The 14,101-nt window shown below is 47.4% G+C and overlaps 1 protein-coding gene across 2 annotated transcripts in view; it reads right to left on the bottom strand.

Moving 5' to 3' along the window:
- Positions 1-13,819, bottom strand: part of LOC129714548 (sphingosine 1-phosphate receptor 2-like) — a 32,091-nt gene extending 18,272 nt beyond the window's left edge. Inside the window, exon 1 of one of the 2 annotated variants that reach the window (XM_055664242.1) lies at positions 13,640-13,819. The gene's annotated coding sequence lies outside the window, so the exon portion shown is untranslated. Of the gene's footprint in view, positions 1-13,077; positions 13,102-13,639 lie in introns of those variants that run through there. The other variant, XM_055664243.1, reaches the window with a different exon arrangement.
- Between the last annotated feature and the right edge of the window lie 282 nt (positions 13,820-14,101).

Genomic DNA, 14,101 nt, shown 5'->3' with positions numbered 1-14,101 from the left:
CAGCCTGGTCAGCAGATCACTGGATATTCTAGCTAATAGCAATGTCAACACAAGTCTTGTCTGGGATTTAACAGGGGAAATAAAAATTGATGGGAGAGAGCTGCAGAAGTGATTGATACGTTGTCACCCAGCTCAGACTGCTCAGTCATCTCCCTACTGCCACAGCCCCAACCGTCCACCTCTTTAGGAGTTTGTTCCAGCTCAGAGTGAAGCTGCTCTACTGTTCAAGGAAGGGTGGTGGGACTGGTCAAAAACAGCTGGAAGCATTCAGCAGGTCAGGCAGCATCTGTGGTGCTATGGCAGTACAGTGCCGACAATAGACAATAGGTGCAGGAGTAGGCCATTCGGCCCTTCGACCCAGCACCACCATTCAATGTGATCACGGCTGATCATCCCCAATCAGTACCCCGTTCCTGCCTTCTCCCCATATCCCCCGACTGCTATTTTCAAGAGCCCTATCTAGCTCTCTCTTGAAAGCATCCAGAGAACCGGCCTCCACCGCCCTCTGAGGCAGAGAATTCCACACTCACCACTCTCTGCGAGAAAAAGTGTTTCCTCGTCTCCGTTCTAAATGGCTTACTCCTTATTCTTAAACTGTGGCCCCTGGTTCTGGACTCCCCCAACATCGGGAACATGTTTCCTGCCTCTAGCGTGTCCAAACCCTTAACAATCTTATATGTTTCAATGAGATATCCTCTCCTCCTTCTAAACTCCAGAGTACAAGCCCAGCTGCGCCATTCTCTCAGCATATGACAGTCCTGCCATCACGGGAATTAACCTTGTAAAACCTACGCTGCATTCCCTCAATAGCAAGAATGTCCTTTCCTCAAATTAGGGGACCAAAACTGCACACAACCGACTCTCTAGTACATGAGAGCCCAAGAACAGGAATGAAATCTAACACACCCAGCAAAGATCCCAAATGCCCACTAAAAGTGTTTTATTTTTCCACTTGCGCTGGAAGCTGCGGAAAGTTGTCAACATTCCCATCAGTGAGGGAGAGCACCCTGACCCCCCAAAGCTTGTACAAGCTTCCAGGAGGAGTCTGGGGAATACTCCACCACACTAACCCTACCAGGGTGGGGGGGAGGGGGGGGTGATTAAACCCCACTCCCACCCTCCCTCCCTCCAGCCCATGGCAGGCAGGCGTGCAGCTGCTAAGTTAATTTATAATGTTTGGCAGGCTCCTGATGAGAAACAGCAGATCAGAGTCAGCTTCACATCAGGCAACCTGGTTCTGATCAGCCCACCACAGGGACTGACATCACCAAACTCCATCTGGCCTTTCACATGGGGGGGGATGGGGGGGGAAAGAGCTAGTCTCTCTGACCCATTCGATTTTAACCTCTGCACCCCTCAGTCCCAGGGCTGAGCACCGGCAGGATTGAGTTACCCTTTGCACAGGAAGCTTCTGAAATTACAGCTTGTTTGAAGGAGTCAATAGCAGCTCCCAGCCTCACACTGCCTGGCTGGGAGACTGGATTACTGCGTGACTCGCCCTCTCCCACATTGTCTCGCTGCACAAAGAGAGTCTCAGTCTCAGCATCTGTTCCGAGGCAAGTTCGCCTTCAGGGGCTTGTTCCCTGGTCATTCTCTCCTCTGGGAGAGTGGATACAGAAAGCTTCTTTGTGCATAATTTGCAGACAGTAGGTTGTGGGGACGCGAGCCCCCTCCCCCTCGGCCTGGTGGGCTCGCTCAAGCACTGTGGTTATTCAACACAATCAGCCATTTGTTCTGATACGGAATCGAAAGCCGAACATTGAGTGCAATCTTGGCAAGCTCATTCATGTGCATCGAGGTGCAGAGGTGAGGGTAACCATGGCAAGGCTGGTCAGTGTGTAAAATGCCTCTTTAGACAGAAATTACAGCTAACAGCAAGCTTGTACTTAAAAGCATCGCTGATCAAGAGTCCTCTTCATTTGCACCCAATCCAACAATCAAACCAGACAACCCATGAATCTGACCACAGAAGCTGAAGAACTGAGGCTTTGAGATTAAGGGGACCTCAGACATAATGGTACTTTGATGCAGTACACCCATATTTCTTGAAAGAAGGGGTTTGATAGGAGTCATAAAGGTCAGGCGTGGGACAGATAATCGCTGGTCTGGCTGTTCAATAGACAATAGGTGCAGGAGTAGGCCATTCGGCCCTTCGAGCCAGTACCACCATTCAATGTGATCATGGCTGATCATCCCCAAAATCAGTACCCCGTTCCTGCCTTCTCCCCATATCTCCTGACTCCACTATCTTTAAGAGCCCTATCTAGCTCTCTCTTGAAAGTATCCAAAGAACCTGCCTCCACCGCCCTCTGAGGCAGAGAATTCCACAGACTCACCACTTTCAGTGGTTCATTCGATGGTTTCTTTATTGTCACGTGTACCAGGTACAGTGAAATACATTTTTTCCAATTGCTCCAGTCAGTACAGCATGCACAGAACACCCCATAGCATCCATATGCAAGAGGCGCCATTTTACAGTCCCTCCTGCAGCTGGCCAAAGGCCCATTGCAGCCACTGCCTCCATCCGATCATCCTGTGAACCATCGGCATTGACTGTTCCCTGCGAAAGGGAGACTCTCAAGGCACAAACCCAAGCTTGTCCTTCCAATTATGCCCCCTATCTCAACATGAATTGAGATGAAGACTCCTGCCTCTCTCGAGTACACAACCCTAACCACAGCCCTTCCCCAGTACCAAACCACCATGTACTTTGAAGATAGACACAAAATGCTGGAGTAACTCAGCAGGAAAAGCAGCATCTCTGGAGAGAAGGAATGGGTGATGTTTGGGTTGAGACCCTTCTTCCCACTGGTCCCCCACTTGGACTCCCCTGGACAAACTACTACCCTTTTAAGACATTTTTATTATTCCTTCCTACACTATGTAATTTGTATTTTACACTATTATGGTAAGGTTTACCTAGAAAGACTGATATTGTATATTTATTACCGTTGTTGTTGTAGGTAATATGCTTGTAAAACTGCAGCGAGATCCGTGCAGATGACAAAATAAATACTCTTGATCATCTCTTGAGTATTAATGTCACATTTGGTAAAGGATTGATTTTTGCTATGTTCAGACACATTGCTACATGTGGGGTGCATTAGACGCTGTATTCCACACAATGGAGGACTGTTCCTTGTGTTACCAAGGCAAGTTTAGAATTTGGCTTCCGCATTCTGTCTATTTAATAAGGGCAGCACCAGAGACCCAGGTTTGATCCCGATCTTGGGTGCCGTATGTAGAGTTTGCATGTTCTGCTTGTGACCAGGTGGGTTTCTTCCAGGTGGTCCAATACTTCCCCAAAATCCCACAGTCGCAACAACGTGTAGGTTTGTGGTGTAATTGTGAAAGAGCCCATAATGTGGAAGTGGGATCATGTAGAACTAGTGTGAACATGTGATCGATGGCCAGCATGGACTCGGTGGGTCCAAAGGCCTGTTCCCATTACTGTATCTCCAACTTAAACTAAACTAACATTTGAGATACCCCACTTCATTGATGCAGCTTCCTGCCGAACCCAGGCATACTGGTATCTGAGCACGTCTGCCACTCTGTGGGTTTTACAAGCACGTGTTGTGTGTTATATGGAGCCAGACTCTCAACCTTCATATAACTTCCACTTTCACATCAACGTGGAATCAGATGCGTCAATGGGTGCAAAACACTATCAGCAAGTGACTCATGCTCTCCGGTAAAACAGAACTAACAATATCATGAGATTTTTTCCCCCTAAAATTGTTTATAGATATTTATAGATGTTGTATCAGACTTCTCTAAATGAAAGGCCAGTGCATTACTGATGTCATAATTATGTCTTGCAATCATGTGACATGGTTAGAAATAGACAGAGCCCCATCAGAAGGCTAGAAGGCTGGCGTAATATCTTGGGGTTGGGGACTTTGTGGAGGGGGCAGTGGAGGTTGTGGCCACCACCCTCTGGACCCAGAGGGGACCATCACCTTGGATCAGAATGGGACTAAAATGAGAAAAGCAATACAATTACATAATAATAATAAATTGAATTTATATAGCGCTTTTCAGGGACTCAAAGTCGCTTTACAAGGCAAGGCAAAAAAACAAAAACAAACCAAAACAAACCAAAAAATGAGCAACAATTCAAGCACAGATGAAAAGGGAGGGGGACGTGGGGCTAAGGATAGGCAGAGGTGAAGAGATGGGTCTTGAGGCGGGACTGGAAGATGGTGAGGGACACGGAATTGCGGATCAGTTGGGGGAGGGAGTTCCAGAGCCTGGGAGCTGCCCTGGAGAAGGCTCTGTCCCCAAAACTGCGGAAGTTGGATTTGTGGATGGAGAGGAGACCGGCTGATGTGGATCTGAGGGACCGTGAGGGTTGGTAGGGGGAGAGGAGGTCAGTGAGATATGGGGGGGGCAGATGGTGGAGGGCTTTGTAGGTGAGGACCAGGATTTTGTAGGTGATCCGGTGGGAGATGGGAAGCCAGTGAAGTTGTTTGAGGACTGGAGTGATGTGATGCCAGGATTTGGTGTGGGTGATGAGTCGGGCGGCTGCGTTCTGGACCAGTTGGAGTCGGTTGATGTAGGTGGAGCTGATGCCAAGGAGAAGTGAGTTGCAATAGTCCAGTCGGGAGGAGATGAAGGCATGGGTGAGTCTTTCAGCAGCGGGCGGTGTGAGAGAGGGTCTGAGTTTGGCGATGTTGCGGAGATGAAAGAAGGAGGTTTTAATGACATGGCGGATGTGAGGCTCAAGGGAGAGGGTGGAATCAAAGATCACGCCAAGGTTGCGGGCCTGGGGAGATGGGGAGACAGTGGTGCCGTCGATGGTGAGAGTGGGGTTATTGATTTTGCTGAGTGTGGATTTGGAGCCTATGAGGAGGAATTCTGTTTTATCGCTGTTGAGTTTGAGGAAGTTATGTTGCATCCAGGTTTTTATAGCTGACAAATAGGAGTTGATATGGGAGGGGGGGTGGGGGGGGGAGTGTGGGGGGATTTGGTGCCGAGGTAGATCTGGGCGTCATCGGCGTAACAGTGGAAGTCCAGGTTGAAGTGGCGGAGTATCTGACCAAGGGGGAGGATGTAGATGATGAAGAGGAGGGGGCCAAGTACGGAGCCTTGGGGAACGCCTTGAGTGACTGTGGCTGTAGCAGAGGTGTGGTTGTGGAGAGAGATGAAATGGGATCTGTTGGAAAGGTAGGAATGGAGCCAGCTGAGTGTAGTACCTTCGATACCGAGGTCTTTGAGTCTGGTGAGCAGAATGTTATGGCTCATGGTATCGAAGGCTGCACTCAGATCGAGGAGGATGAGGATGTTGAGGGAACCAGTGTCAGCAGAGGTGAGGAGGTCATTGAGGACTTTGAGGAGAGCGGTTTCTGTGCTGTGGAGGGGGCGAAAACCAGATTGGAGGGGTTCCTGTAGGTTATTGGCATATCCTTAATGCTTACCTGATTTTGCAAACCTGGCCATTAAATGCTGGGACTCTTATGATCCAGAGCTCAATATTTATAAGGAACGCACTGCAGTGAATCAACTCCACTGACCGACATTCATATGGAGTAGAAAAAGTCACAAAGTGCAGGAGTAACTCAATGGGTCAGGCAGCATCTCCAGAGAACGTGGATAGGTGACATTTCGGATGAGACCCTTCAAGGGTCCTGACAAAATGTCATCCATTCAAGTTCTCAAGAGATGCTGCCTGGCCCATTGAGTCAGCTCAGCACTTTGTGTCTATTTTTGTAAACCAACATCTGCAGTTGCTTGTGCGTCCACACACAAGGATGATCTGAATTTCACATCCCAGAACATGGCTCCAGTTACCATGTTATAGTGTGTTTATCAGAAAGTATTGGATAGAATTAGAGTGGGTGGTAGAGTAAGAGGTGTGAAATATATCACTTGTACCTGATGCCTTCTATTGTGTAGGAAGGAACTGCAGATGCTGGTTTATATCGAAGATAGACACAAAAAGCTGAAGTGACTCAGCGGGTCAGGCAGCATCTCTGGGGAGAAGGAATGGGTGACGTTTCAGGTCGAGACCCTTCTTCTCTTCCCTCACATTGGTTAGGAATTAGGCACCTCTTGGAGTTGTTTCGGGTTTGTACCTTATTCCCACCCCCAATCCTGTTCCCCTCTTCCCTCCACTCTCAGGCAGTAGTTGGTGTCTACAATCTGTGGACATGAGCAATAGCAGTCAATGCATTGTGGATCCTCCTAACTTTCAACTACCTTCCTTGTACAGCATACCCCTCCACCCATTCCTGATAGCCTTTCTCTCGTCTGAACAGCAGCATCTCTATCACCCTCAGGCCATCTTCTTTTTGTGCTCTCCCCCCCCCCCCCCCATAGTTACCGTGAAGGACATGTTCCCAAAATAATCCAATGGGATTCATCTCTGGATTTGTACATGATTTCAGTGAATGTGAATGTGAAACAGAATCAGAAGTAGACCTTTCACACAGCAGACTTTTGGGTCTGCCTTTTGTACATTACTGAGGGTTTAGAGCAAAATTAAATATTCTTCCAAGCAGTGTGGCTTGTATTGTAACATTATGCTGGATGGGTGCAAGAGACTGGAAGTAACTCAGTGGGACATGAAACGTTTTTGGAGAGAAGGAATGGGCGACGTTTCAGGGCGAGACCCTTCTTCACCAGATGCCTGGCGCTGAGCCTGGAACTGACCTGAAACATCACCCACTTCTTCTCTCCAGAGATGCTGCCTGTCCCGCTGAGTTACTCCAGCATTTTGTGTCTATCTTCAGTGTAAACCAGCATCCGCAGTTCCTTCCTACACATAATAAAGAAAATCTTGTGCTTCAAAGCAGGCATCTATTTTTGTAACATGACTTGGTGGTAGTGGGTAAAATAGTAATACTTTGTGTACCTTATGTGTGCTAACCTGATAAAGAATCCCTTTGAAGATGCAAGAATGTGTGATTGAACAAAATGTGTGACTCATGCATGCTTTAAGTTGTGGAATTCGACTTATCAGACAGGACAGATTGCATTCAAATGCTCAGAAGAGCCTGACTGGTCGGGCAGATGAACTCGAGTCATTAAGCAGCACATGGGATCGTGTTTGTTTTGGCCGTACAAGATGTTGGTGAGGCTGCACTTGGAATATTTTGTCCCCATTTTGGTAGTCATTCAATAGGAAAGCCGTGATTAAGCTAGAGAGGGTGCAGAAAGGATTCACAAGGATGATAGCAGGACTGGAGCAATTGAGTTATAAGGAGTGATTGAAATGTTTCTCTGGAGTGAAGGAGGCTGAGGGTGACCTTCTAGAGGTTTCGAAAATCATGAAGGTACGGTAGGTAGTCACAGTCTTTTTCCAATGGGAAGGGAGTCGAAAACTGGAGGGGATCAGCCACATGGGTGATCCATCTGCTTCCTCCCAACTCTCATCACGGAATTCCAGCTTCAGCCAATTCACTTTATTCCATGCAACGTCAGGCAATAACTGAGAACATAGTGGGAGCCCACTGTTGTACATAGTAGACCTGCTACCTCAGCCCTTAGTGTGTTGTGAACGGGAAAATCTGGGAGGAGTTGTCGGTGATGCAGGGAGAATTTTTAAAAATAGGATTAGGGTCAGTGGATACTTGATTGCTAATGTGGACTCAGTGTTTTTTTACCATGTTGTATTGCTGTCTGAACACAGGATACAGCAAATGACAGGAGATCAAACTAAATCCTAGCTACAGTACTGAAAACCTGTATAGATGTAGCTGTCTCTCTGACCAGGTTGCTCCTATATATTACAACAAAATGTGAACAATTAGGCAGGTATATCCTATTTACAAAAAGGACAATTCCTGACCCAACTATTTAGCACAAAGTGAATCTATGTTAATTCACCAGCAGAGAGAGGAAAGTTATTGACAGTGCTGCAAATTGGCACTTGTTCACCAAGAACAAGCTCAATCTTGCCAAATTTTGGGTTTCCCCCAGAACTAATTGGCCTCAGACTTAATCATAGCCCTGGTCCAAACATATGACTGTTGTTGATATCAAGGCAGCATTTAACCAAATGTGGCATTAAAAGAGCTCTTGTAACACTGAAGCCAATAAACATACTGCATAAAGGTAGATGTTTGTGTTTATTGGACGTCAAACATCCTAGTCCCAGGACCACACTGGAGTATTTACTCAGGGCAGTGCCCTAATCTAAACCATCTTCAGTTGGTTTACTAATGTTCTGGCAAAGGATCTTTGGTCTGAAATCTTAGCAGTGTTTCTCTACCCACAGATGCAACCTGGCTCCTGAGTACTTCCAGGATTTTCTGCTTTTAGTTTAGATCATGCTGCCATCAAAACAAAACATTAATGCACAGTATTTATCAATTCACAACCCCGTGGAAAATGAAATAGTCTATACAGGCACGTAGCAGGACCGAGACAACATTCAGATACTGACTGAAACTGGCAAGTACCTGTAGTATACTCGCCACAAATAAGTCAGGAAATAACCAACATACATCCTGGAGGTCAGCATTGACCACAAACTCAAGAGGAACAGCAACACAAGTACTGTTCCAACAATGGAGGTGATAGAAGGAAACAAGGTGCTGGAGTAACTCAACGGGCCAGGCAGCATCTCTGGAGAAGATGGATAGGTGACATTTCAGGTTGGGACCCTTCTTCAGACTACAATGGAGGTCATAGGTTGGGTATCTTGCAGCAAGCAACTCACCTCCTAACTGCCCCACAGCATCTCCACCATCACCACATGTACAGCACAAGTAATGGGATAGTCTCCACTTACCTGGATAAGTGCAACATCAACACTTTAAGGAGAACAAAGCTGTCCTGCTTGGGGTCATCCCAAGCACCACATTGAACATTCTTCCCCTCAACTAGGAGTGTAGCATGGTTGACATGCAAACTGCAAAGCTGTTATTCACCTAGACTGGCAATACTAGCCAAGCTTAGAACTTCTGTGAAGGGCAAGGATGACAAGTACCTTGCAGCACCATTGACTGCACGTAGTCCTCTTAGTCTACAGTGTCTTGGAAATATATCAGTGCCCTGGGTCTAAATTCCAGTAATCTCTACACCAGATATTATGGGAACATAGAAATAGAATAAATCAAAAACGGTTTTCCTCAATAGATATAATTATATTTAGAGACATAGACAGGGTTGACAGTCAATATTTGAGCCAGGGTGGAAATGTCCAACAGTCGAGGGCATAGCTATAAGGTGAGAGAGGGGGAGTTAAATGGAGATGCGCAGGGCACGATTTTTATTTATGCAGTGGTGGGGGCCTGGAAAGCATTGTAAGCGGTGGAGGCAGATACAAGGCGTTTAAGAGGCTTTTAGTTAGGCACATGGAATTGCATAGATTAGCGGGATATGGATCATGTACAAACAGATGTGATCAGTTTAACTTGGCTCATTTAACAGTCTCGTGGGGCACATTCCTGTGCTGTACTGTTCCACATGTTCCAACACTTAGATATCTCTAAACTTCACTCATATCCATTATATTTCATAATTCATAAGTGGTAGGAGAAGAATTAGGCCATTCGGCCCATCAAGTCTACTCCGCCATTCAATCATGGCTGATCTATCTATGTCTCCCTCCTAACCGCATTCTCCCTCCTCCCTATAACCCCTGACACCCGTATTATCCATTTAGATAATAAGCCACCTCGTGATTCCTTACTTGAAGTGTATGACCTCAATCGTCCTCACATTAAACTCCATTTGCCAAGTTCTCAGCCAATCAATCAATCTATCAATATCCTACTGCAGAATCACAATGCGTCCTAACATGCTTTGTGGTTAACAAGAATTTTAAACCATGTGCAAGGTCTTGCTGAAATCCATTTCTGTTCTGTTGGAGCTGTTCTTTTTTACAGATAAGAAATGAGACACAGCTAGCAGGCTTTAGGAATTCCTTGCCTGAACAAACAAAACAGAACAACTGCACTCAACTGCTCTCACTTGGTGCAGATATTACAGACATTATGGATTGTGATAAACTACACACAAGGACAGATAATGTGGCCATTTGGAGCTCAATAGTGGGGACCATCAAGCAAGTGACTGATAAACTGTCCCAAGAAGTTAACACTTACTGATCAATTATACTGAGAATCTGAAATCTTGCTAATGAGTATGCATGCAGACTGCAATTGCGTTGCCATGCAGAAGTATCTTGTATACAATTGATGGGGAACATGAAGAAAACTAGATACAAGCATGCAATAAGCCACAAAGAATGCCCTTTACAAAGGTATCTCAGTTGCCTATACATTTTCTTAGCGAAACACTGCTCATGATCATTTGCTCTTTCATGGTTCATAGATAGTTTGCCACCAATATTTCCTGCAAATCAAGTAAATATTAGGATTGAGCTGAACTGTGAAAGTTTAATCTGCTCTCAGTCAACTTCCACACAGGCGTTTCTGAAGGATCGGTAGGTCAATTGGCACCAGTAAATCACTCTTGAATAAGTGGTGGGAGAATCAGGGGAGAATTGATGCGTGTGTGAAAACGAATAGGCTGAAAGGAAATGAGTGGGGGATTGGGATTATTCCAAGTACCAGCATAGACTTAATCTACTGAAAGGATGAACTAGCTAAATATTAAATTAAATGTAGAAGCAGGGTCTAATTACAAGTTCAGTTTCATGTTCCCAAATGCCCCTCATTGAAAATGTTCTGATACACCCCACTTCCACCACCACATTTCTCACTCCTCACTCTTATGCTTCAGTCATGAAGGTTTCTGTAGGTGGATCCCCTGTTCATTCTCTCTAGACACTGTCATAGGAAAAACTATCTCAGGCACTATAGAGGCATGACACTTCATGGGCTGCAGAACTTTTTCCATGAAATTAAATGGGTTTCAGTCAAATAGAAGAGTCAGGTTTTGAAGTGTTAAAAAGGCCAGATCAAAAGTTAGATATTAAGAGGTGGCTGTTCCACGCTGAGTATTTGAGCGCTGGAATAAGCCTCCATCTCATGGAGTGAACACTGATCAGTATACAGGGTTGCTTCAAGTGTGCCCTGTGCCTCTGGTCACCTTGTGCAAAAGGACATCAGTTTGAGAGGGCTGGATGAGGGCCATCAAGTCATGGCTTCTCTCATGATTACAACTGGTATCTTTAATAAGTAGTAGCAATCTGCTAACGCATCAGTTAGTAATTACATATAATTGACACATAACCACATCTAGGACATGGAAATTCCCCCTTTAAGTCTTCAAATTACTGCTAATTTTACACATTACATTCAGAGCACCTGTGTAGCTGAATTCTGCCACCAATCTCCATTCTCACTCGTGACACACTAACCTCAAAACACTCAGATTTAGGTTGACCTCTCGGGAGGAGTTTCAGGGTGTCCATGGGAACAGCAGGGTAATTCCTCCCATGACCTTTCCTCCTCCCTGACCCCAGTTATCAGCCTTGGCCTTTAATCTCCTGCATATCTCCCCGGCACCTTTCACTCTCAATGGGAACCTTCATTCTATCTTTGTCCCGCCCCCTCCCCGACATCAGTCTGAAGAAGGGACTCGACCCTAAACGTCACCCATTCCTTCTCTCCAGAGATGCTGCCTGTCCTGCCGAGTTACTCCAGCTTTTTTGTGTCCATGTTCGGTTTAAACCAGCATCTGCAGTTCCTTCCTGCACATAACATCATGGTCTGGTGTGGTCACTATTGAGGCACAATGTTTATTTTGTATCTTCCATTTCGAACGGCTCACCAACATCATCCAGCTACCAAGACAGATGTGTACAGCAATTCGTTCTTCCCCCACACAATTAAAACATGGAATCAGATTCAGATTCAATTTTAATTGTCATTGTCAGTGTACAGTACAGAGACAACGAAATGCATTTAGCATCTCCCTTGAAGAGCGACATAGCAAACGATTTGAATGAAATGAAGAATAATCTTCACCCAACTATAGTTACCCAACCAGATGCAATAAATTTATGGTAGCTCTTTCTTCCCAAAACCCCTTTCTGGCTTAAGCCCTCCCTCCACCACCTCCAGTTTAAATTCCATCTGGAATATTTTGGAGGACCAAGAACCAAGAGCGCTGCAAGGTCACCCAAGCTTCGCTTCGCCCCCTTTGTAGACAACGCTCCTTCCTCAGCCGTTGTTCTTGGCACACGGCGCTTCTTCGCCCCCTCCCCTCTTCTCCCCACCGCGGCGCCGCCCCTCCAAATATGTGCCATCCCTCCCCTCTGTCTCTGCTTGTAGTGTAGCACCGCTTCAAGAACGCCCCTCTCTCTAACAGAGCGCCCCCCTCCCCGGGGTAGTGCCCTCGCTGCGAGAACTAGAGTCTGGATAATGGACCTTTTCCTCTAATTGCCTGTGAAGGCGAGTTACATATTTCTGGATTTTAAATCCCATTCCAAGTTGTGAGTCCACAGGGCTCTGGGGAAACGAGCTGGCTCTGACGAAAAGCCAGATGTGGCGAATCGTCTCCGAGATTTACCACCATGTCCCTCTCCAGCGCCGCGCAGCCTTCCCCACTTGGCGGGGTCTTTGTCTGAGATCATTCTCATCTCCACCCTCCTGTGACCAAGCGCACACAGAACACAGACACTGCGAACCCGTTCAGCCCATCCCACCCGTACTACCTCTCCACCAGACTGGCCGACTCTTCATTCAATTACCGCTTTACAAGGGCCGATTACTCGCCTGGTCCAACACAAAGCTGCCAACCTGAGGTTGAATATTAACCATTGACATCATAGTGGAAGCGAGTGGGGCAGGGCCGGGCGTGGAGTCCTTCCAAACTTCCCAAACGCCTGGCTTTATAGACTTATTGTCCTCCTAAACAGACACACACCCCATCCCGAGCCACCATCAGACGGTGGGATAGGTTCTTGCCCCATCAGCTATCGATCCGCCTTCACTTATCGGAGATTCGAACCAAATCACTTCACGCAGGGAAGACAACCAACCCGATTTGATTTCCTTCGGGTGAAACCCCCCGGAGCTCGAATTCTCACACCGGACCCCCCCCCTCCTCCTCCCCTCCCCCCTCCATCCCATCCCATCTAATGCTCCAAGTGTTTTTAAAGAACATCTTTGGCCATTATTTCAATTCCCTTGTAGAGCCTCCATTCCCTCTACTCACGCTGTAGGCTTCACTATGGGCGCGGACTCTCCACTCAATGGCTAACCGGGGCGAAAGCGACTGGAACCGACGGTCAACACCGATAGAGAGGGAGGGGGGGGGGGGGGGGGGGGGGGTGGAGAGGGGGGTAGAATAGGGGGGGGGGTGGGAGGAGAGGGGGGAGGAGGGGGGGGGGAGGGGGAGCTGGAGGTCGGTCCCCGACTCGCCTACAATCTCTCCTTCCACACAACAGATCTATCCCACTAACCTCTTTTCACGTTCACATTTATTTGTTTTACCTTCTCAACCGATTACCAAAACTAAAGCGATTCACAAAAAGAAAAGTCCAGACAGCGCCAGGCTGTGAGCAGTTGTTAAACTGGGTGTAAACTGTCCAGATGTTTGTCCCACTGAGACATTCCACACTGTCATTGTGTTGAACATTGCCCGCTGCCTTCAACGTGAAATGTTTCAACTGTGGACAATGGAGAGTGGTTTCATGGACCTCGGCCGTTTACAGGGGAGGTTGTCATGGTCTAGTGTGTGGAGGAACTGCGAGACAATCAGTAACAGAGTGACTTACCGTCAATCTACTCTGGCGCTCGCCGCTGGACTCATTGAAGGTTCCTGCTGCCTTCGAGCAGCTCGGCTTGTAGTTTGTCCGGACCCTCCCCACAGGCAGTGTGTCAGAGAGGGGCTAGGAGGAAGGGGTTTCTGGAGTATCACAGATATACAGTGTCTGCGGAGTAAATCAGGGCGGTCTCGTTCAGATTGGATTGGGATTGGACAGCCAGACTTGCGGGGGTGGGAAGCAGATCAGTTCCAGTCCCTCGCTACAGCTGGCCGCCCGCGTATAACTTTCCTCCCCGTCGCTCCTCCTCCCACACCGCCCTCACCTGGAAACCTCACCCTGACCCCCACACTCAAACCCTCTCCTCCTCCTCTTCCCTCCCCCTCCTCCCTCCCTCCCCCCCCACTCCCTCTTCCTCCCCCCCCCCCCCTCCCCTCCCTCTTCCCCCCCCCCCCCCCCCCCCCCCCCCCCTCC

The sequence above is a fragment of the Leucoraja erinacea genome, chromosome 39 (genome assembly GCF_028641065.1).
Source record: "Leucoraja erinacea ecotype New England chromosome 39, Leri_hhj_1, whole genome shotgun sequence".
NCBI classification, from domain to species: Eukaryota; Metazoa; Chordata; class Chondrichthyes; order Rajiformes; family Rajidae; genus Leucoraja; species Leucoraja erinaceus.
Note: the sequence above shows the minus strand (reverse complement) of the source record. Positions and strands in the feature narration are given on the sequence as shown.